Source organism: Aquarana catesbeiana, linkage group LG02, assembly GCF_042186555.1.
Source record: "Aquarana catesbeiana isolate 2022-GZ linkage group LG02, ASM4218655v1, whole genome shotgun sequence".
Lineage (NCBI taxonomy): Eukaryota > Metazoa > Chordata > Amphibia > Anura > Ranidae > Aquarana > Aquarana catesbeiana.
Genome location: NC_133325.1, coordinates 557627347 through 557650183, shown reverse-complemented (window position 1 = coordinate 557650183; position 22837 = coordinate 557627347).

Below are 22837 nucleotides of genomic sequence, written 5' to 3'. Positions count from 1 at the left end.
TCCAAAGTATCGAAACGGTCTGATCTTTCGATATGGGCCATTTAAAGGACCCAATGGACAGGAAAACAGACGTAGTCTTAAAAAGGGCCTTGGATGCTTCATTGGCTGGCCTGAAACCAGCTCTAGAAACTTCTTGTGTAGCTTGAAATCTAGAGTTCTGGTTGTCACAACTACAAGAACACCTAAAGGCAGGCACTCCTAGAGGGGAGCTCTTAAAGACATTTCCTATGCTTTTTAAGGCGATAAGTTTAATTTCTGACGCTTAAACTGATTCTGTAAAATTTACAGCTAAGGCTGTACTATCTGTCGCAGCCAGAAGGTCAGTCTGGATGAAAACTTGGGGGGGGGAGACACGGCATCCAAAACACACCTGTGCAGTGTCCCCTTTATTGGAGAGTTGGTCTTCGGTCCTGAATTAGATACTGCCTTAGAAAGGACGGCAGATAAAAAGAAAAACTTTCAAAGGAAGTTTTTTTGTCCCTCAAAAGAACCCTCCAAATCAGAGAGGGACTTCAAACCCAAAATGCACTGGACAGGGCAAAAAGGGAAAGGAAAAAAGGAAAAGGGGGCATACTTTTTAACCACCCCAGTCAAAACCCTAGACCCCAATGACATCAGGGTCCTTGTGGGAGGAAGTTCAAAGAATTTTCTCCCGCAGTGGCAAAAAAGATAACCTCAAACGAGTTTGTTTTAAACATAATAAAAAGAGGTTATGCGCTGGAATTTCACAGTGATCCACCCTCAAAATTTCTTGTGACAAACTTCCAAGACACTCAGAAAAGGCCAGGGCCTTACCATTACTAATAGGGGGGATGGTGGATCAAGAGGTATTGACACCAGTCCCTATTCAGGAATAGGGGGACAGTTTTTAATCGCAAATCTTTGTGGTGAAAAAACCGTCAGGGAAGTTCAGACTAATCATGAACTTCCGACCCCTGAACCTCTCCATCCGATACAAAAAATTTCGTATGGAGTCCATTTACTCAATACGGAATCTTCTCCAAAAAGACGTTTTTATGGCTACCCTGGATTTAAGGGATGCCTATCTACATATCCCAATAAGGAAGGAATGCCAGAAATTTCTTCGGATGGCTATTCAGATAGACACCAAATGTATCACTTTCAGTGCAGAGCACTTCCCTTCGGACTGTCATCCTTTCCGAGAATTTTTTCCAAGGTTCTCGGGGAGGCATTAGTTCCGTTAAGACTTCAGTCAGTCTCGATCATTCCGTATCTAGACGACTTGCTCCCTATGTCCCACTCGGAGAAACAACTTTGTCAGAACTTAGAGTTAACACAACTCAGCCTGAGTCATTTGGGGTGGATAATCATTTTGGAAAAGTCCAAAACAACCCCAACACAGAATATTCTGTATTTGGGCTACAAGATCCTGTCCGTAGATAAAAGAATAGTTTTGCCGGAAGAAAAAATACTGAATCTGAAGCAGAGAATGTCCTTTTCTTCAAACCAGCTCCAAATGTACTGTGAGGGAGGTGATGTCAGTATTAGGACTTTTGACAGCAGCAATTCTGGCCATACAATCGGCTAGGTTCCACCAAAAAGACCTTCAGAGGTTTCTGTTGGAAGAGCTAAAAGATGACAAAGATCTGGAAGAAGATGTATCGATCCCCACTAGAGTAAAACGCTCCCTCTGGTGGTGGAAGGACACAGAGAATTTAAACAAAGGGGTACTCTGGGTCTTGCTTATCACATCCACACTGACTACGGATGCAAGCAGTTGGGGTTGGGGAGCCCATCTCAACTCAGGCTGGGCTCAGGGCAGGTGGACGCCAGAGGGAGAAACATTTCTCCTCCAATTGGAAGGAGCTAACAGCTATCCTCAGAGCCCTATTAGCCTTTCAGGACACTATACAAGGTCACCATCTACAAGTCCGCTCAGACAATATGACGGCTGTAGCCTATATAAACAAACAGGGAGGCACCAGAAGTCCTCAACTAATGTTGGTGGCCAGGCACATATTTCAGTGAGCAGAATCCAATCTAGAATCCATCTCTGCAACACACCTGAAAGGGGAGCAGAACAGCACTGCAGACTTCTTGAGTCGACAAATAGTTTCGAATCAGGAATGGTCTCTGCACCCAGAAGTTTTTGACCACATAGCAGCCTACTGGGGGAAACCAGAAGTGGACCTATTTGCAAACAAAAAGAATGCAGAAGTTCCCAGTTTTTGCTCGCTATGCCCAGGAGATCAACCCTTGGTGGTAGACGCCTTACAGACTCCCTAGACCTTCAACTTGGCCTATGCATTTCCACCACTTCACCTCATCCCGAGGGTTCTAGCGAAGTTTCTAGCGGAGGAAACGTGTTTAATTCTAGTAGCACCATTTTGGCCCAAGAGGCCATGGTTCACAACTTTACTACAGTTGACAGACCAGACTCCTCTGAGCCTTCCCTGCAGACAAGATCTCCTGTCACAAAGACCTCTCTTAAATCCGCAAGTAGCCATGTTGATCCTTTCAGCATGGTTACTGAGGAAGAAATTTTGAGGAGTAAAGGCCTAACAGAGTGATTCAGACCTTACTACAGAGCCGAAAACCAGTCACCAGAGCTATTTGGAGAAAGGTCTGGAGGAAGTTTAACAGCTGGCTGGATAACCAAGGTGAGGTAAACAAGAATTCAACAAACATCCTACGGTTTCTCCAAGAGGGGATAGACAAGGGGTTAACTCCTAGTACTGTTAAGGTCCAGATAGCAGCCTTAAGTGTGTAACCAGAGAAACGGTTACAGGAAGATCACCTCATCGCTAGATTCTGTAAGGCAATTTCCAGGCACAAACCGGTCAGAGTTAATAACTCCAACCTGGGACCTATCGGTAGTCCTCAGGGCCTTTCTGGGGCCACCATTTGAACCTCAGAGGCCTTGCTAAGACTGATCACATTTAAGACCGTGCTCCTCGTGGCAATCACTTCAACCCGTAGGGTTAGTGAAATCCAAGCCCTCTCCATTAGAGAGCCATTCCTTCAGGTTCTTGGAAGATAGTTATCCTAAAGACGAACAAATGGGGATGGTGCTGCGCTAATCCTGTAATGAGCCTCAATATCTAGGTGTAATAGGATGTCCTGGGTTGGGGGGCTTAACTCTTGCCTTCACTGGGGCATAGGATGGTGATCTAGATCACAATGGGGAGTAGAACACTATGAGAACGTGCAAGCAATATGTGCATAGAAAGTAATAAAAAATAATAAAAAGTACTAAACGGTGGAGCCCACCAAAACGGTGTACATATATATATCTCAGTTTAGATAAAAAATAAAACCATAGTGAAGTCTCCAATCAAAAAATAAAAAATTCTTGCAATAAAATAGTGATTGTAGCTGTGATAATTAATACTAGTACAAAGTGCTGTAAATTGATATCTGGGAATTATTATTCAATCAGCCGTGATTAATATATATAAATGGATGGTTAAAAACTCAATAACATAAAATCAAAAAATTGCCAAATAATACAATGTTACATTGAATGTCCAAAGTGATCTTCATAACTGTGCATCATGCAGTATAGTGTCCAGTGCCAACAGGGGGTGCTCAAACTTGAAATAACACAGTTCAATACAGGTGACTTAGTGCAACACAAAAGAACAGCTTCAATGCTTCATTTAGTGCTAACAGACAATTAGATCGTACAGAGGGCAGCTGGATTTAAAATTTTTTGTTCAGAAGAGTGGTGAATGTGAAGTGTATAACAGGATCTTCTCCATGCAACAATCCTCTAGTGGTAGGTAATGGCCCCTTACCTCACTATACTGAGGTTACAGCATAGACCAGACAGCACTTGTGGTGTCTCCTGTGCAGGGGGGTCCTAGGTAATGTCCTAGGTAGTATCAGAGAGAAGCCTAACACTATAATGTAATGTAATTAAACTAGCATAACAAAACAAAAAACAAAAAATGTTTTTTAATTTTTATTGGATTTTTCATTATTCTAATTACATATCTGATCCCTTTTTTACCATATTATACTTATATCATTAGTGACTAATTTTTATAGGACCGTTATGTATGGGATCACTGTATGAGAGTACATTGTTTACAGTGGGAGGCGCATTATTAGAGTGAAGCAATATTAACCCCCCCCCCCCCTTCATCCCATCTATTATTCACTGTTTGACACTACAATTCGACCTTAGATAAATGTTATTATGCTAGTTTAATTACATTATATTATAGTGTTAGGCATCTCTCTGATACTAAGTCTCCTGCTATTCAGATTAAATTTTAACAATTTTCCAATAGGCGCACATAGCAGAGAGCATGATTACATGCGCCCATTTGTTTTCCTGTTATCTGCAACCATCCTTTGACAACCAGTAAAATGGCGGCCCCCATAGAGCTCTAGGAAAATGGCCGCTATGGCAAATCCCCATACAACTTCGGGAAAATGGCCGCCGTCCATACACTTTGCCTGGTCTATTTAAAGACAGTGGAGTGTGCCCTATAGCATCCCCTAATAAAGCCACGTGACGGGACAGGCACCACCCACTGTCAGCAGTGTATGAGCTCGCTGGATACACTGTACCTTTCGTTTTTTACTGTGTGAGTACCCTGTATGTTGCTAATGTGTAATAAAGCCTGAAACATGCTTAAAATACTACTCTGGTATCTTCATCTCTCCATTTACTATGATGTTCCCCATGGATCTGAGGTCTGATTAATGACAGTCCATTACCTAGGACCCCCTGCACAGGAGACACCAAAAGTGCTGGACGCTATACTGCATGTGAAACCAAATTCCAAAGGAAAAACAAAGCAAGTACATATCAATGCAAGGTATCTCGATGGACTGAGTATGTTATTTAACAAAACTGAAATATAATAGAAATGGGAGCCAAGGCGAAGGACATCGGAAATCCCTGAGGGAGGGCAAACATAAATGGGAACACAAAAGTCTCTCAAATGACAAGATGGGGCAGTCCCACTTAGTCCCACAGACCACAGGGTGCAAACCGTCTTCTCAAAAGGTAGGTAAAGGTTGTTAGGAGGGGTCCTAATAACTACGCTGAATCTCGACTCATGTGGATGATTCCAACCAGGAGAAGGGAAAAGCAAAAGGATGCCCTTACCAGATCAGGTGGACTCACAGGCCGTGGCGGTGAGTCAAACGAGCATGTACCGTCCGACGGTATGGAGTGAAGATTTGTGGGAAGACTTGTGGAACATCTTGTCAGCAGTCCTCCAATTGAAGAACCAACTTGGAGTCTGGGGTCCCCAGGGTACGGTTTCGATCGCCGGATGACCGTTTCCTCAGAGGTCCGTCAAATGTGCAAATAAGCAAGAAAAAAAAAGAAAAAAACTTCCACATAGTGTGAATCCGTAATTTGTAAAAAAGCATAAGAGCACTTTATTTGAGGAGTGTACTCCCAAAAAAATATTTTTACAAGCGGGGGGCAGTGAAAACTAGGCTCAATATAAAAACCGGCTTGGAGAAGTATAAAAATAGCGCAGTGGGTAGTGGTGGGGTATAATCATATGAACCCGACGCGTTTCGCCTCCAAAGGCTTCTGCTGGGGTATGAATAAGCCCCCCACATAACTGCGCTTTATATAGTAAACCATAAATGAAGTGTAACAGCTGATCGGCGCTGTTACACGGGACGACTTCCGGGTTCGGCAGCGTCATCCGTGACACAACGGTCACATGATGTTAAGTGGCCAATCATAGGGAGATGGTCATGAACCAAGCCTCACTCCTGATCCCCAATGAGCAGAGCGACAATCCCATTCGTCTCAACAGTCATGTGATCGTCACATGATGTGGTAATGACGATGGGACGCTCTGAGGCTGCGTATCAGAGGAAGCAGGAAGCAGAGGCCCAACAGATTAAAGCGTGGAACGCAAGCACAGCGGCGATCCACGCTAATAATGTCTAATTCTAGTATAATGGTGCAGTCCCGAACCCGGAAGTCCTCCCAACACATCACCATATACAGAAACAGACATAATAGAAAATACATGTATATACACTAAAAATGGAAGATACGTGAAAGATACATATATATATGCTAAAAGTTCTTGGTGTATAAACTTACGATATACATAGGCAATATATATAATATTTCTTATAATAAAAATAATAAAAAAAACAAGGGGCTAAAAAAAAGGGGGCATGAAACCTATAAAGATAAATGGAAACATCCAACAAAGGTTTATGAAGGGATCTATAGAGGAAGTGACATGTATGTTTAATACTAAATGCACATGTGATTCAGTTAGATTGGAATATTACTAAATGTGATTCAGTTAGGTTGGAATATTACTCCCCTCCAATGTGGAACGAATTTGTCAATAATTTGAAACTTCGTTCCAGATGGATTTTGGTTGTGATGGTATAAGTAGTGTTTGGGAACACTATGATTAGTGCGTCCTTTTAATATAGCTGTGATATGTTCGTTCACTCGTATAGAGAAATTGCGTATAGTTCGTCCTATATATTGCTTACCGCAAGGGCAAGTAATAAGGTAAACTATATACTTTGTGGTGCATGTCGCGAATTGTTTCATCTTAAATTCTCTCCCAGTGGTGGACGACATGAAGGTGTCAATTTTGCGAGATTTGCATACATTGAGTTTACATACTGTACATTTCCTACAGGGGTAAAAGCCCTTAAGGTCATGGAAAAAAGATGGCGTCTTCGGAGGATTAACCACCCCTGGTGCAATTCTGCCACCTACTGATGGTGCCCCTTTATAAATCACTCCAGCCTGATCGGGAAGTAATGGGCCTAGTATTCGGTCATTCTTTAAAATTTTCCAATGTCTGGAGATAATACTCCTTATCTGCCTATGTTGAATAGAATAATTGGTGAGGAAGGCCCATCTATGTTTGGCATCCAAAGGTTTTTTTGGTTGTTCCACTAATAGTGATGAGCGATCAATGTGTGCTATTTTCTGTATCTCCTGGTCGATTAATTCTCCATCATAACCCTTTTCTTGGAATCTAGACTTAATGGTTTCCGCCTGTCTATAATAGTCCGGCAGGAGGGAACAATTGCGTCTGATTCTCATCAGTTGGCTTCGAGGTACTGATTTCAGCCATGCTGTATGGTGACAGCTGTCGGTAGGGATGTACCCATTGCGGTCAGTGGCCTTGAAAAAGGTTTTCGTCTCCAATTGGCCATTGACAGCTGTGATTTCCAAATCAAGGAAGTGTATTACAGACGAGCTGGCTTCATACGATAAGTGGATGCCCACCTCATTCTCATTTAAGGTTGACATGAACTGGTTAAGGGAATCCATGGAACCTCTCCATAGGAGGAGGATGTCGTCGATGTACCTAGCCCAAAGGGCCAGCTGCGAAGGTCTCAAAACTCCGACGACATCCTCCTCCCACTTGGCCATAAAGATGTTAGCCAGGCTGGGGGCAAATTTTGCCCCCATGGCTACCCCCTTCGTCTGTAAATAATAGTGGTTGTCATACCAAAAATAATTTGACTTGGTAGCAAAATGTAATAAGTCCACAATAAACCTTTTTTGGGTCATGGGGATGTTTTTTTCTCTTGATAGGAAAAGTTCGACCGCCCCTATACCTAGTTCGTGGGGAATAATAGTGTATAGGGAAGTAACGTCTGCGGTTACTAATATGAGATCATTGGTGTAAGTAACCTGTTGCAATTTGTTGATGGTATCTCGGGTATCTTTCAAAAAAGATGGTATTGTTTTTACTATAGGTTGCAAGTAGTGGTCAATGTACTTCCCTATGCGAGAGGTTACGGAGTTAATTCCGCTGATAATTGGACGACCAGGAGGTTGGGTGACATTTTTGTGTACCTTAGGCAGGTAGTACATTATAGGGATGCGTGGAGCTACCGGGACCAGGAAATGTTTTTCTTTTTTGTCTAGTATGCCAAGCTGGAAGCCAGTGTCGATCAGGTCTACAAGTCTTCTTTTAAAGCTTGTAGTGGGATTGGATCTGAGGGGCAAATAGGTTTCTGTATCACTTAGGATTCTTGTCATCTCTGCTTGATAGTCTATACTGTCAAGAACGACAATGCCTCCGCCCTTGTCCGCCGGGCGGATGACAAGGTCTTTGCGTTCGCAGAGAGACCTTAGACCCATTTTAATATTGGGATCGGAGTAATATTTCTTCTTTGGGAGTCCCTCCAGATCCTCCAATACTAGATCACGGAACACCTTAATAGATGGAGCTATAGGTGCTGGGGGGTTGAAGAGGGATGGGTTAGCTAACCCTGAGTGAACTGAATGAGAATTGGTGAGGAGGTGTGAAGGCCTACTTGGATTGGAAGCAATGTATCTTTGCACATTGAGTTTGCGCACAAACTTATGCACATCTATAAAAGTGGAGAATTTACTTAAGGTTTTAGGGGGGGCAAATTTCAATCCCTTGTTTAAAACGTTAAGCTCTGCTGGGGAGAAGTCAGCTTTGCTTAGATTGAAAATGCCATTGTCTTTTAAACCCTTTTTCTCTTTACTGGTACGCCTCCCCCCTCGGGTACCGCATTTTGTTCTGGGTTTCGTGTGGGGTATTCCTGTTCTCTGTGAAAACCCCCCGGGTACAAAGGCTGTGGTTTGGCCTGGTTATAGTTGAAAGGTGACCTGTCAGGGTAATCTCTATCTCCGTAATTATAACGGTACTGGGGGTTTCGATAATCATTAGGTCGCTCATCTCTGAGTGGTGAAAATCTATTTCTTGTGTTAATCGGAGTACTTTGCGGGTATGGTTGGTAATACAGGTATTCATTCCGACTCGTGTCACGTACTCGGGGGGAGTAGTCCTGTCTGTAGTCCTCATAATGGACAGAACGATCTCTGTTACCCTTACCCTTTCCCCTGTTATTACGTCCTCTATTCCCAGAATTAGAGGGGGGACCATTGTAAAGGGTCGCAGGGGCAGGGGGGGGATAGGAGGAACGTCTATTGTTGTCAGTGGAAGGAGGGGGAAGTACTGGGGGGTTATGTGTAACCCTAGAATCGTCCAGATGTTCCGTCTCTATAGAGTGGCTTGTACTGGCAGATGAGTCCTTGGCTTGGCTAGTAGATTGCCAGCTAAAGACATTACTGTTTTTGTAGTCACTGAGGTCTCTGTTATATTTCTTCTGTTTTTTAATTTTTTGTTCACGTTCTTCCTTTTCTAGATGGTTTTTAAGATTAGTAGAGAGACTGGTGTACTCTATAGTGGATTTGTGTGGAAGGAGTTTATCTCTAATTTCTTTAATTTCTTTATCTATGAAGGTTCTTCTCGTACGTTTTCTATCTATAAGGAACCCCAATAGGGATATTCCTGCTTCATTAAAATAGTGGTACCAAGACTCGATGTCGAGGTCCCCTTGTTGTGGGTGGATTGTCCACCTTAGGCCTCTTGGGACCATGCGTTCCTTGGTATACTGCTCAAGGAAGGCAATGTCCCATTCTAGATGTAACTCGGAGACCATCAGGTTTTTGAGCCTGAGAAACAGGAATACCCCACACGAAACCCAGAACAAAATGCGGTACCCGAGGGGGGAGGCGTACCAGTAAAGAGAAAAAGGGTTTAAAAGACAATGGCATTTTCAATCTAAGCAAAGCTGACTTCTCCCCAGCAGAGCTTAACATTTTAAACAAGGGATTGAAATTTGCCCCCCCTAAAACCTTAAGTAAATTCTCCACTTTTATAGATGTGCATAAGTTTGTGCGCAAACTCAATGTGCAAAGATACATTGCTTCCAATCCAAGTAGGCCTTCACACCTCCTCACCAATTCTCATTCAGTTCACTCAGGGTTAGCTAACCCATCCCTCTTCAACCCCCCAGCACCTATAGCTCCATCTATTAAGGTGTTCCGTGATCTAGTATTGGAGGATCTGGAGGGACTCCCAAAGAAGAAATATTACTCCGATCCCAATATTAAAATGGGTCTAAGGTCTCTCTGCGAACGCAAAGACCTTGTCATCCGCCCGGCGGACAAGGGCGGAGGCATTGTCGTTCTTGACAGTATAGACTATCAAGCAGAGATGACAAGAATCCTAAGTGATACAGAAACCTATTTGCCCCTCAGATCCAATCCCACTACAAGCTTTAAAAGAAGACTTGTAGACCTGATCGACACTGGCTTCCAGCTTGGCATACTAGACAAAAAAGAAAAACATTTCCTGGTCCCGGTAGCTCCACGCATCCCTATAATGTACTACCTGCCTAAGGTACACAAAAATGTCACCCAACCTCCTGGTCGTCCAATTATCAGCGGAATTAACTCCGTAACCTCTCGCATAGGGAAGTACATTGACCACTACTTGCAACCTATAGTAAAAACAATACCATCTTTTTTGAAAGATACCCGAGATACCATCAACAAATTGCAACAGGTTACTTACACCAATGATCTCATATTAGTAACCGCAGACGTTACTTCCCTATACACTATTATTCCCCACGAACTAGGTATAGGGGCGGTCGAACTTTTCCTATCAAGAGAAAAAAACATCCCCATGACCCAAAAAAGGTTTATTGTGGACTTATTACATTTTGCTACCAAGTCAAATTATTTTTGGTATGACAACCACTATTATTTACAGACGAAGGGGGTAGCCATGGGGGCAAAATTTGCCCCCAGCCTGGCTAACATCTTTATGGCCAAGTGGGAGGAGGATGTCGTCGGAGTTTTGAGACCTTCGCAGCTGGCCCTTTGGGCTAGGTACATCGACGACATCCTCCTCCTATGGAGAGGTTCCATGGATTCCCTTAACCAGTTCATGTCAACCTTAAATGAGAATGAGGTGGGCATCCACTTATCGTATGAAGCCAGCTCGTCTGTAATACACTTCCTTGATTTGGAAATCACAGCTGTCAATGGCCAATTGGAGACGAAAACCTTTTTCAAGGCCACTGACCGCAATGGGTACATCCCTACCGACAGCTGTCACCATACAGCATGGCTGAAATCAGTACCTCGAAGCCAACTGATGAGAATCAGACGCAATTGTTCCCTCCTGCCGGACTATTATAGACAGGCGGAAACCATTAAGTCTAGATTCCAAGAAAAGGGTTATGATGGAGAATTAATCGACCAGGAGATACAGAAAATAGCACACATTGATCGCTCATCACTATTAGTGGAACAACCAAAAAAACCTTTGGATGCCAAACATAGATGGGCCTTCCTCACCAATTATTCTATTCAACATAGGCAGATAAGGAGTATTATCTCCAGACATTGGAAAATTTTAAAGAATGACCGAATACTAGGCCCATTACTTCCCGATCAGGCTGGAGTGATTTATAAAGGGGCACCATCAGTAGGTGGCAGAATTGCACCAGGGGTGGTTAATCCTCCGAAGACGCCATCTTTTTTCCATGACCTTAAGGGCTTTTACCCCTGTAGGAAATGTACAGTATGTAAACTCAATGTATGCAAATCTCGCAAAATTGACACCTTCATGTCGTCCACCACTGGGAGAGAATTTAAGATGAAACAATTCGCGACATGCACCACAAAGTATATAGTTTACCTTATTACTTGCCCTTGCGGTAAGCAATATATAGGACGAACTATACGCAATTTCTCTATACGAGTGAACGAACATATCACAGCTATATTAAAAGGACGCACTAATCATAGTGTTCCCAAACACTACTTATACCATCACAACCAAAATCCATCTGGAACGAAGTTTCAAATTATTGACAAATTCGTTCCACATTGGAGGGGGGAACCAAATACAAGGGGTGTCTCCAAACTTGAGACTTTTTGGATACATCTCATGAAATGCTATGTGCCACATGGACTCAACGTTGAGTGGGATATCAACGCCTTCATAAATCAGTCCTAGGCGTTGATACCCCCTCCCCCCCCCCCCCCCCCTCCCTCCCTCTGACGATATATATAGAGGGACTACATAACACTTCCCTAGACCGTTTAGTTTTATGAGTGTTGCTGGATTGTTGTCCCCTCATTGTGAACAATAAATTTTCTTTCCCATGCTATGTACCCAATAAAAGTGTTTTTGTAGAGTTCTTTACGAGCACCCACCTTTGCACAGTAGAATGGATATTCTTAATATTTATCATTTATGTATAGAACATCGTGTTCCTGGAATTTTTTAATTCCTGACTCCACGTAGTAATATTCCAACCTAACTGAATCACATTTAGTAATATTCCAATCTAACTGAATCACATGTGCATTAAGTATTAAACATACATGTCACTTCCTCTATAGATCCCTTCATAAACCTTTGTTGGATGTTTCCATTTATCTTTATAGGTTTCATGCCCCCTTTTTTTTAGCCCCTTGTTTTTTTTATTATTTTTATTATAAGAAATATTATATATATTGCCTATGTATATCGTAAGTTTATACACCAAGAACTTTTAGCATATATATATATGTATCTTTCACGTATCATCCATTTTTAGTGTATATACATGTATTTTCTATTATGTCTGTTTCTGTATATGGTGATGTGTTGGGAGGACTTCCGGGTTCGGGACTGCACCATTATACTAGAATTAGACATTATTAGCGTGGATCGCCGCTGTGCTTGCGTTCCACGCTTTAATCTGTTGGGCCTCTGCTTCCTGCTTCCTCTGATACGCAGCCTCAGAGCGTCCCATCGTCATTACCACATCATGTGACGATCACATGACTGTTGAGATGAATGGGATTGTCGCTCTGCTCATTGGGGATCAGGAGTGAGGCTTGGTTCATGACCATCTCCCTATGATTGGCCACTTAACATCATGTGACCGTTGTGTCACGGATGACGCTGCCGAACCCGGAAGTCGTCCCGTGTAACAGCGCCGATCAGCTGTTACACTTCATTTATGGTTTACTATATAAAGCGCAGTTATGTGGGGGGCTTATTCATACCCCAGCAGAAGCCTTTGGAGGCGAAACGCGTCGGTTCATATGATTATACCCCACCACTACCCACTGCGCTATTTTTATACTTCTCCATGCCGGTTTTTATATTGAGCCTAGTTTTTACTGCCCCCCGCTTGTAAAAATATTTTTTTGGGAGTACACTCCTCAAATAAAGTGCTCTTATGCTTTTTTACAAATTACGGATTCACACTATGTGGAAGTTTTTTTCTTTTTTTCTTTTTTTTTTCTTGCTTATTTGCACATTTGACGGACCTCTGAGGAAACGGTCATCCGGCGATCGAAACCGTACCCTGGGGACCCCAGACTCCAAGTTGGTTCTTCAATTGAGGACTGCTGACAAGATGTTCCACAAGTCTTCCCACAAATCTTCACTCCATACCGTCTGACGGTACATGCTCGTTTGACTCACCGCCACGGCCTGTGAGTCCACCTGATCTGGTAAGGGCATCCTTTTGCTTTTTCCCTTCTCCTGGTTGGAATCATCCACATGAGTCGAGATTCAGCGTAGTTATTAGGACCCCTCCTAACAACCTTTACCTACCTTTTGAGAAGACGGTTTGCACCCTGTGGTCTGTGGGACTAAGTGGGACTGCCCCATCTTGTCATTTGAGAGACTTTTGTGTTCCCATTTATGTTTGCCCTCCCTCAGGGATTTCCGATGTCCTTCGCCTTGGCTCCCATTTCTATTATATTTCAGTTTTGTTAAATAACATACTCAGTCCATCGAGATACCTTGCATTGATATGTACTTGCTTTGTTTTTCCTTTGGAATTTGGTTTCATATGCAGAATTGTTTCCTATTTAACCTATAGGTTATTACTGAGTACCCTATTTCTCTACACATATAAGTTTTGATTTTCCCTTTATAATTGTTTTGGATGTTTCACAAAACAACTTTTCTTCACTTTACCTATTTACACTGAAAGTGTTTCTTATTCCTCCTCAAATAACTATATTTACCTGTCTAGCAACAGGAGCCTCACTTTTCACTAGCGCCACACTTTTTTATTTTTAATTCTCATTTGCAACGGTCATATTGCTGTGTTGGCTGCTTTCTTCACATTTAGGAGTTGGCGCAATTTCTACACCTTTCTTTCACTATACTGCATGACGCACAGTTATGAAGATCACTTTGGACATTCAATGTAACATTGTATTATTTGGCATTTTTTTGATTTTATGTTATTGAGTTTTTAACCATCCATTTATATATATTAATCACGGCTGATTGAATAATATTAATTCCCAGATATCAATTTACAGCACTTTGTACTAGTATTAATTATCACAGCGACAATCACTATTTTATTGCAAGAATTTTTTATTTTTTGATTGGAGACTTCACTATGGTTTTATTTTTTATCTAAACTGAGATATATATATATGTACACTGTTTTGGTGGGCTCCACCGTTTAGTACTTTTTATTATTTTTTATTATTTTCTATGCACATATTGCTTGCACGTTCACATAGTGTTATACTCCCCATTGTGATCTAGATCACCATCCTATGCCCCAGTGAAGGCAAGAGTTAAGCCCCCCAACCCAGGACATCCTATTACACCTAGATATTGTAGCTCATTACAGGATTAGCGCAGCACCATCCCCATTTGTCAGTTGATAGTTAGTTAGTTACACCAGGGTTTAAGGCTGGACCCCATTCAGTGCAGGCTGCTTTTCCCTATCTAAAATCACCCACACCACCTCTCCTTGGTAGCGCAGGAATAATATTCCCTATATATCCTAAAGACGGACCATGGGTTTTTGCCAAAGGTGGCATCTAGGTTTCATAGGTCGCAAGATATTGTCCTTTCTTCATTCTGTCAGAACGCCTCAAACGAGAAAGAGAAACTGTTTAATTTACTAGATGTAAGGCGGTGTATTCTAGAGTACCTAAAGGTAACCAAACCATTTAGAATTTGATTCACTTTTTATCCTCTTTTCTGGACAACGTAAGGGACAAAAGGCTTCTAAGGTCACCATAGCTGGGTGGATCAAGCTAGCTATGCAGAGGGGGGGTATAGATCTATAAATAGAGATCCTCCTGGGGGTATTAAGGCCCACTCCACAAGGGCACTCTCGGCATCCTGGGTAGAAAGAGCTGGTGCCACCCTGGAGCAAATATGTAAAGCAGCCACATGGTCAACCTTCTCCACCTTTACAAGGCATTATCGACTAGACTTAATGTCCAGTCAGGATCAGGCTTTTGGGAGGAAAGTCCTCCAAGCCGTGGTCCCCCCTAATCTGGTGAGTACTTGGGGATCCTCTCATGTGGGCTGTCCTGGTAGACAACTGGGAAAACTGGAGTTAGACTTACCTATAACTCCTTTTCCAGTGGTCTTCCAGGACAGCACGATCCCACCCTTGAATTATGTTGATGTATTAATATTACCTGTTATGGTTTATATTTTTCAGTTCCATTCTGCGGTTCTTGGTAAATGACTAACCAGGGACCTGAGGGACCGCCTTTTGAACTGTGGCAATGTGTTTCCTGGGGCGATGGGAGGAACTCTATCTCTCAAGGGCTGTCCTGGAAGACCACTGGAAAAGGAGTTACCGGTAAGTCTAACTCGGTTTTCCTGCATTTATTTTTTATTTTTTTTAATTTTATATTTTAGTTTTCAACAATTTTTTTTTTTACATACAAACACAATTCAATTGCATGTGTATCACAAAGTATATCTTAACATGGATCAATTCTATTTTCGGCAGATATTTAGAGTCTTGAAATTACACATCTCTTAAATGGTTCTATATTTATATCTCAATCTTTTTTTTATTACGTTTTTACAAATAGACAATACAAACATACATTGGTGGTATGTATATGTATAAAAATCCGCGCTTAGGACAATCTAAGGGCTGCTGCCTATCTCAAATTAGTGCCCCTAAGGGTCTAATTATAGGAATCAATAGATAATTAAGGAGATAAAAATGGCGCTGCCCTCTAAATAGATGAAATAATAATCTAAGGCCTAAGTAAGGCTAGGATATATAGGAATTATATCACTGAAAATAGTTTACAAGGTAGACAATCTATATATAGAGGCAACTCGAATGATGTAAATTGGAACTGTGATGCAGGTGTGATGCTTCTACATGTATCGTAGTGCCGGAAAAATAAAATCAATATGTGAAAAAGATACACCAATATTGCAAAAGTATTGGGACAAAATGGCGCCTCCCGTAAAAAAAAAAAAAAAAAAAATTTTTGAAATAGACCAAAAACCATATGTGAAAAGTGTTATCAGTGCAATATTAGTGAAGCTACCACAAATAATAAGAAAAATGATGAAATACAGTGAGAAATATCCTCAAAATTCAAATATATTGTGACACTGAGCGCCTAAGGTGGGTTCAAGGTAAGGAACTATTTGTTGTGTATCTTATGCTAAATACTCTCCAGGCGTACCATACATAGTAAATAACAATCCCGGTTTTCTCATACACAAAATATAAAATCAGATATTATATAAATCATAAATGGTGGTAGTTAATTTCTAGCACGTAGGTGATTATATGCATAAACTCCGTGTAAACAAAAAAAATTTTTTAACCAAAACAGAACTGAATAAGTTCAATATTGTATATTTTTTCACTCCTTGGGAATTAATATCCGTGACTTCTGTGCTTGTAGTTCAAAGTGGTGACTTGAGGTGCTCGCCCCCCAGTGCTCCCCCACTCACCAGAATTAATCACCCCTGCAGGGGTACCGAGCGATAAAGTGGGTGCCTTGGGGTAGTTGGTGATCTCTCCTCTTGAGTTGCTGTTGCTTTATTCAGTGCGATCCTTTATAAGTATTCCTGGTTAAGCTGTGTACTTCAGCGTGACAAAATCACTCCATACCTCCTTATCTGTAAACCTCTCCGGGAAACCGGAGCCAAGAGAGAGACAAAGAGGCTACCTTCGTGAAGTATGTCAAAAAAGTTTTATTAAATAAACCTTAATCCAGTCCAATAGATGATGGTAAAATATAGCAAGTCTGAGCAGAGAATTCAAACGGAACCGCTGTATACAAGGATGGGACCAGACGCAAGCTGTAGGCGTGCGTTCCGGCATCCACTTCCTGGTCTGACGTGTGAGCGTGACTCCGCCTTACGCGTTTCGTCATCGGAAACGTCCGATGACGAAACGCGTAAGGCGGAGTCACGCTCACACGTCAGACCAGGAAGTGGATGCCGGAACGCAGGGTGGAACGCACGCCTACAGCTTGCGTCTGGTCCCATCCTTGTATACAGCGGTTCCGTTTGAATTCTCTGCTCAGACTTGCTATATTTTACCATCATCTATTGGACTGGATTAAGGTTTATTTAATAAAACTTTTTTGACATACTTCACGAAGGTAGCCTCTTTGTCTCTCTCTTGGCTCCGGTTTCCCGGAGAGGTTTACAGATAAGGAGGTATGGAGTGATTTTGTCACGCTGAAGTACACAGCTTAACCAGGAATACTTATAAAGGATCGCACTGAATAAAGCAACAGCAACTCAAGAGGAGAGACCACCAACTACCCCAAGGTACCCAATTTATCGCTCGGTACCCCTGCAGGGGTGATTAATTCTGGTGAGTGGGGGAGCACTGGGGGGCGAGCACCTCAAGTCACCACTTTGAACTACAAGCACAGAAGTCACGGATATTAATTCCCAAGGAGTGAAAAAATATACAATATTGAACTTATTCAGTTCTGTTTTGGTTAAAAAAAATTTTTTGTTTACACGGAATTTATGCATATAATCACCTACGTGCTAGAAATTAACTACCACCATTTATGATTTATATAATATCTGATTTTATATTTTGTGTATGAGAAATCCGGGATTGTTATTTACTATGTATGGTACGCCTGGAGAGTATTTAGCATAAGATACACAACAAATAGTTCCTTACCTTGAACCCACCTTAGGCGCTCAGTGTCACAATATATTTGAATTTTGAGGATATTTCTCACTGTATTTCATCATTTTTCTTATTATTTGTGGTAGCTTCACTAATATTGCACTGATACACTTTTCACATATGGTTTTTGGTCTATTTCAAAAAATTATTATTATTTTTTTTTTTTTTTTTTTTTACGGGAGGCGCCATTTTGTCCCAATACTTTTGCAATATTGGTGTATCTTTTTCACATATTGATTTTATTTTTCCGGCACTACGATACATGTAGAAGCATCACACCTGCATGACAGTTCCAATTTACATCATTCGAGTTGCCTCTATATATAGATTGTCTACCTTGTAAACTATTTTCAGTGATATAATTCCTATATATCCTAGCCTTACTTAGGCCTTAGATTATTATTTCATCTATTTAGAGGGCAGCGCCATTTTTATCTCCTTAATTATCTATTGATACATTGGTGGTATATCCACACCATCAAAAAAAAAAAAATCTTACAATAACATTATACAGACTATAATAACTATAACATCAAACAAACAAATAAAAAAAAGAAAGAAAGAGGGAAAAGGATGGCCAGCGGGTACAACACAAAGACATCTCCTAAGCATACCCCAATAGATCTTTTTTTTTTTTTTTTTTATTTTAAAGTTCCATTTGCCCCCTAATTTACAGGCAATTCCCTAAATGTCCTCCAGGGGGCCAATATCTGACAACATTTTTCATATGTGTCCAATTCATGTGACAGGAGGGTCTCCATCTTCTCAATTAGGTCCATTTCTGCTATCCATTCGTTAACTAAAGGGGCTTGTATAGTTCGCCAATATCGCGGAATAACCAGTCTGGCTGCTATTAACCAATATCTTAGCAAACCTTGTTTAATATTTTTATATGAACCTGGTAAAATGGATAGCAGAGTAATTTGAGGTGTGTTGGGGATTAACTCCCCTGTTACTGTAGTATACAGTTGCATGATCATATCCCAGAATTGGCGAATTTGAGGACATTCCCACCATATGTGTAGCAGCGATCCCTTGGATAAGAATCTTATATATTGCTGATAAAACATGTTTGGTCTGTTACTTTGCAATAGGATGGACTCAAACATATTTAGGTCTCTATTGAGGGATTGGTTTGGAAAAATAGAAGATAGGAATGACAATAATTGTTGATATTCCATCCATTGCATAAATGAAGGCTGATGCCTTAATATTAGGTTCAATATGGGTGGTAATTTACCCTGGCAAAGAATCTGGCTCACTCTTCAGTGAGATTCCTTATTCCATATGAGAAAATGATTCTGGTCTACTGCAGGTGGGAATTGTGGATTGCCAAATAAAGGTGTCATTGGTCCTATCTTTGAAGAAAGCCCTAACCGCAAGATCATTTTGGACCACAAGCTCAATAGGTGAGATGTAAGAAAGGGTGGAGAGAGGGTCGTGTCTTGGTGGGTACCCTGAAAGGGTAAATCTTACCAAGGAAGGGCCTGAAGGTCGAACCGATTCAGCCCCTGTTCTATTGATACCCATTGTTTGGTATCCGAGTGATGAAACCAGCTTACTAAACTGGTCAGGACTGCCGCCACATAATAAAAATAGAGATTCGGTGCCCCCGCTCCTCCTTTCGTTTTAGGTAATGTTAGCGTTTTCCAATTTAATCTAGATCTCTTATTACCCCAAATAAACTTAACGAAAGCGGATTGTAAAGTAGAAAAAAGGATTTAGGAATAGTAACAGAAATATTTTGAAAGAGATACAAAAATCCACGGTATTATGTCCATTTTCAATCTGTTGATCCTCCGAAACCATGAGTATTGGTTTGAATCATATTTTTTTAGATCTTGTAGAGTATGTTGCATTAAGGGAATATAATTTGTCAAATATAGCTGGGTCAGATCTGATGGAATATTAATTCCTAAGTACCTTAATGCAGAAGAGCAAAATCTGAATGAAAAGTTATTTTTCAACATCGTCACTTGATGTGGTAGAAGTGACACATTGAGAATTTCAGGTTTCAAAACACTTACCTTGAAATTACTCAAAGCTCCAAAGCGCTGGAATTCCAATAGAATAGAGGGCATAGAAATATGTGGATTGGTAATATAAAGTAGCAGGTCGTCGGCAAACAAAGCTAGTTTTATTTCCTGTTGGTTTTTAGCTTTATACCTGTAATTGAGGGGTTCTGTCTGATTGCTATTGCTAAATGTTCCATTACTAGAACATAAAGCAAAGGAGATGGGGGGCATCCCTGACGGGTGCCATTTTGTATAGGGAAATTTGTGGTCAGTGAGCCATTGATCCTAATTCTAGCATTTGGTTTAGTGTATAATGCCAAAATCTTATTAAATACATTTGGACCCATCCCTATTTGCTTTAGTGAATGCTCAAGAAAAGGCCACCCAACCCGATCGAAAGCCTTCTCCACGTCGACTGAGAGGAGGCATGCTGGTATTTTAGCCATTTGAGCATGGCCCATCTGTAAGAAAGTTTTTATTGTATTGTCACGTGTTTCTCTTCCTTGAACAAATATGGTCTGGTCATTATGTACCAAGCTAGGTATGAAAGATTGGAGACGTGACGCAGTCAATTTGGTATAAATTTTTATGTCTACTCCAATTTAAAGATATTGGACGATAACTAGAACATAATGTTAAGTCTTTATCATCTGGTTTGGGAATCGGAGTGATATGGGCTTCCAATGTTTGGGTCGAAAATGTGTTTGTAGAAGAGATGGAATTAAACACCTGTAGCATAAATGGAGACAGATATTCTTTATATGTTTTATAAAATTTTGGAGTGAATCCATCTGGGCCAGGACTCTTCCCTGATGGAATGTCTGTAATTACTCCAAATAGTTCTTCCATTGAGAAAGGGTTGTCCGATAATTTCCTATGGTCATCTTCTAATGTTGGAATAGAGGTTTCTTGTACATAGTCTTCAATGCTACAAGTTTTTGATCCCTCGTTCTCTACAAAGGATGGTTGGGCCAAGTTGTAAAGAGCTGAAAAGTATTCTCTAAATGTTTGATGGAGACTTTGCGGGTCTGAAGTAATTTCCCCCGATGACTTCCTTTATGCTAGCTATAAAGGTCTGAGGAGGACGAGGATGTAATATTCGTGCTAAATGTCTCCCACATTTGTTTCCATATCTATAGTTATTTAAGGCACATTTCTGTTGGTATGAACTATGCGATTCTTCCATAAGCTGCAATAAAGATGCCCTTGTAGACATTATGTTGGCTAATACTTCTGGAGACTGTGAGGCTTTGTGTAATGTTTCTAGTGTATGAAGCTTTAACAGGGAATTTTGATTGGCCAACGATCTTTCTTTTTTAAGACAAAAGCCATGTTGGATGAATAACCCTCGTAGAACCGCTTTAAGAGCTTCCCATTTTAATGGTAGTGCAGTCTCATCCTGTTCATGATCAGAAACAAAGTTACCAATTGCTTCTATAATTGCTTTATGACAGATTGGATCAGACATAAGTCTATCGTTTAACCAATTGCTGGCCGCCTCACGACGATATACGTCGGCAGAATGGCACGGGAAGGCAGAATCACGTACCTGTACGTGATCTGCCTCCCGCAGGTGGGGGGTCCGATCGGACACCCACCCCCCACCCCCCGTGCCCGAGGTGGTCGGCATTTCTCCCCCAGCGATCGGAGGTGAGGGGGAGGCCATCCATTCGTGGCCACCCCCTCCCAATCGCTCCCGGCCAATGAAATCATTCCTCTGCTGCTGTATAGTAAACAGCAGCAGAGGAAATGTCGTCATCTCTCCTCGGCCCGGTATTTTCCGTTCCGGCGCCGAGGAGAGAAGACATCCGAGTGAGTGCACAACACACACACACAGTAGAACATGCCAAGCACACATTACACCCCAGATCACCCCCCCCCCCCCCCCCGTCACACTGACACCAAGCAGTTTTTTTGGGTTTTTTTCTGATTACTGCATTGGTGTCAGTTTGTGACAGTGTGGTAGGGCAGTTAGTGTTAGCCCCCTTTTAGGTCTAGGGTACCCCCCTAATAAAGTTTTAACCCCTTGATCACCCCCCGTCGCCAGTGTCACTAAGCGATCATTTTTCTGATCACTGTATTAGTGTCACTGCTGACTCTGGTTAGGGAGGTAAATATTTAGGTTCGCCGTCAGCGTTTTATAGCGTCAGGGACCCCCATATACTACCTAATAAAGGTTTTAACCCCTTGCCCCCAGTTAACCCTTTCACCAGTGATCACCGTATAACTGTTACGGGTGACTCTGGTTAGTTAGTTTATTTTTCATAATGTCAGGGCACCCGCCGTTTATTACCTAATAAAGGTTTAGCCCCCTGATCGCCCGGCGGTGATATGCGTCGCCCCAGGCAGCGTCAGGTTAGCGCCAGTCTGAACTGATCAATATCTGATCCGATCAGATCTATACTAGCGTCCCCAGCAGTTTAGGGTTCCCAAAAACGCAGTGTTAGCGGGATCAGCCCAGATACCTGCTAGCACCTGCGTTTTGCCCCTCCGCCCGGCCCAGCCCACCCAAGTGCAGTATCGATCAATCACTGTCACTTACAAAACACGAAACGCATAACTGCAGCGTTCGCAGAGTCAGGCCTGATCCCTGCGATCGCTAACAGTTTTTTTTTTTTGTAGCGTTTTGGTGAACTGGCAGGCACCAGCCCCAAGCAGCGTCAGGTTAGCTGCAGTACCGCTAACACCCACGCATGCACCATACACCTCCCTTAGTGGTATAGTATCTGAACGGATCAATATCTGATCTGATCAGATCTATACTAGCGTCCCCAGCAGTTTAGGGTACCCAAAAACGCAGTGTTAGGGGGATCAGCCCAGATACCTGCTAGCACCTGCAATTTGCCCCTCCGCCCGGCCCAGCCCACCCAAGTGCAGTATCCATCGATCTCTGTCACTTACAAAACACATAACAGCAGCGTTCGCAGAGTCAGGCCTGATCCCTGCGATCGCTAACAGTTTTTTTGGTAGCGTTTTGGGGAACTGGCAAGCACCAGCGACCTAGTATACCCCGGTCGTAGTCAAACCAGCACTGCAGTAACACATGGTGACGTGGCGAGTCCCATAAGTGCGGTTCGAGCTGGTGAGGTGGCAAG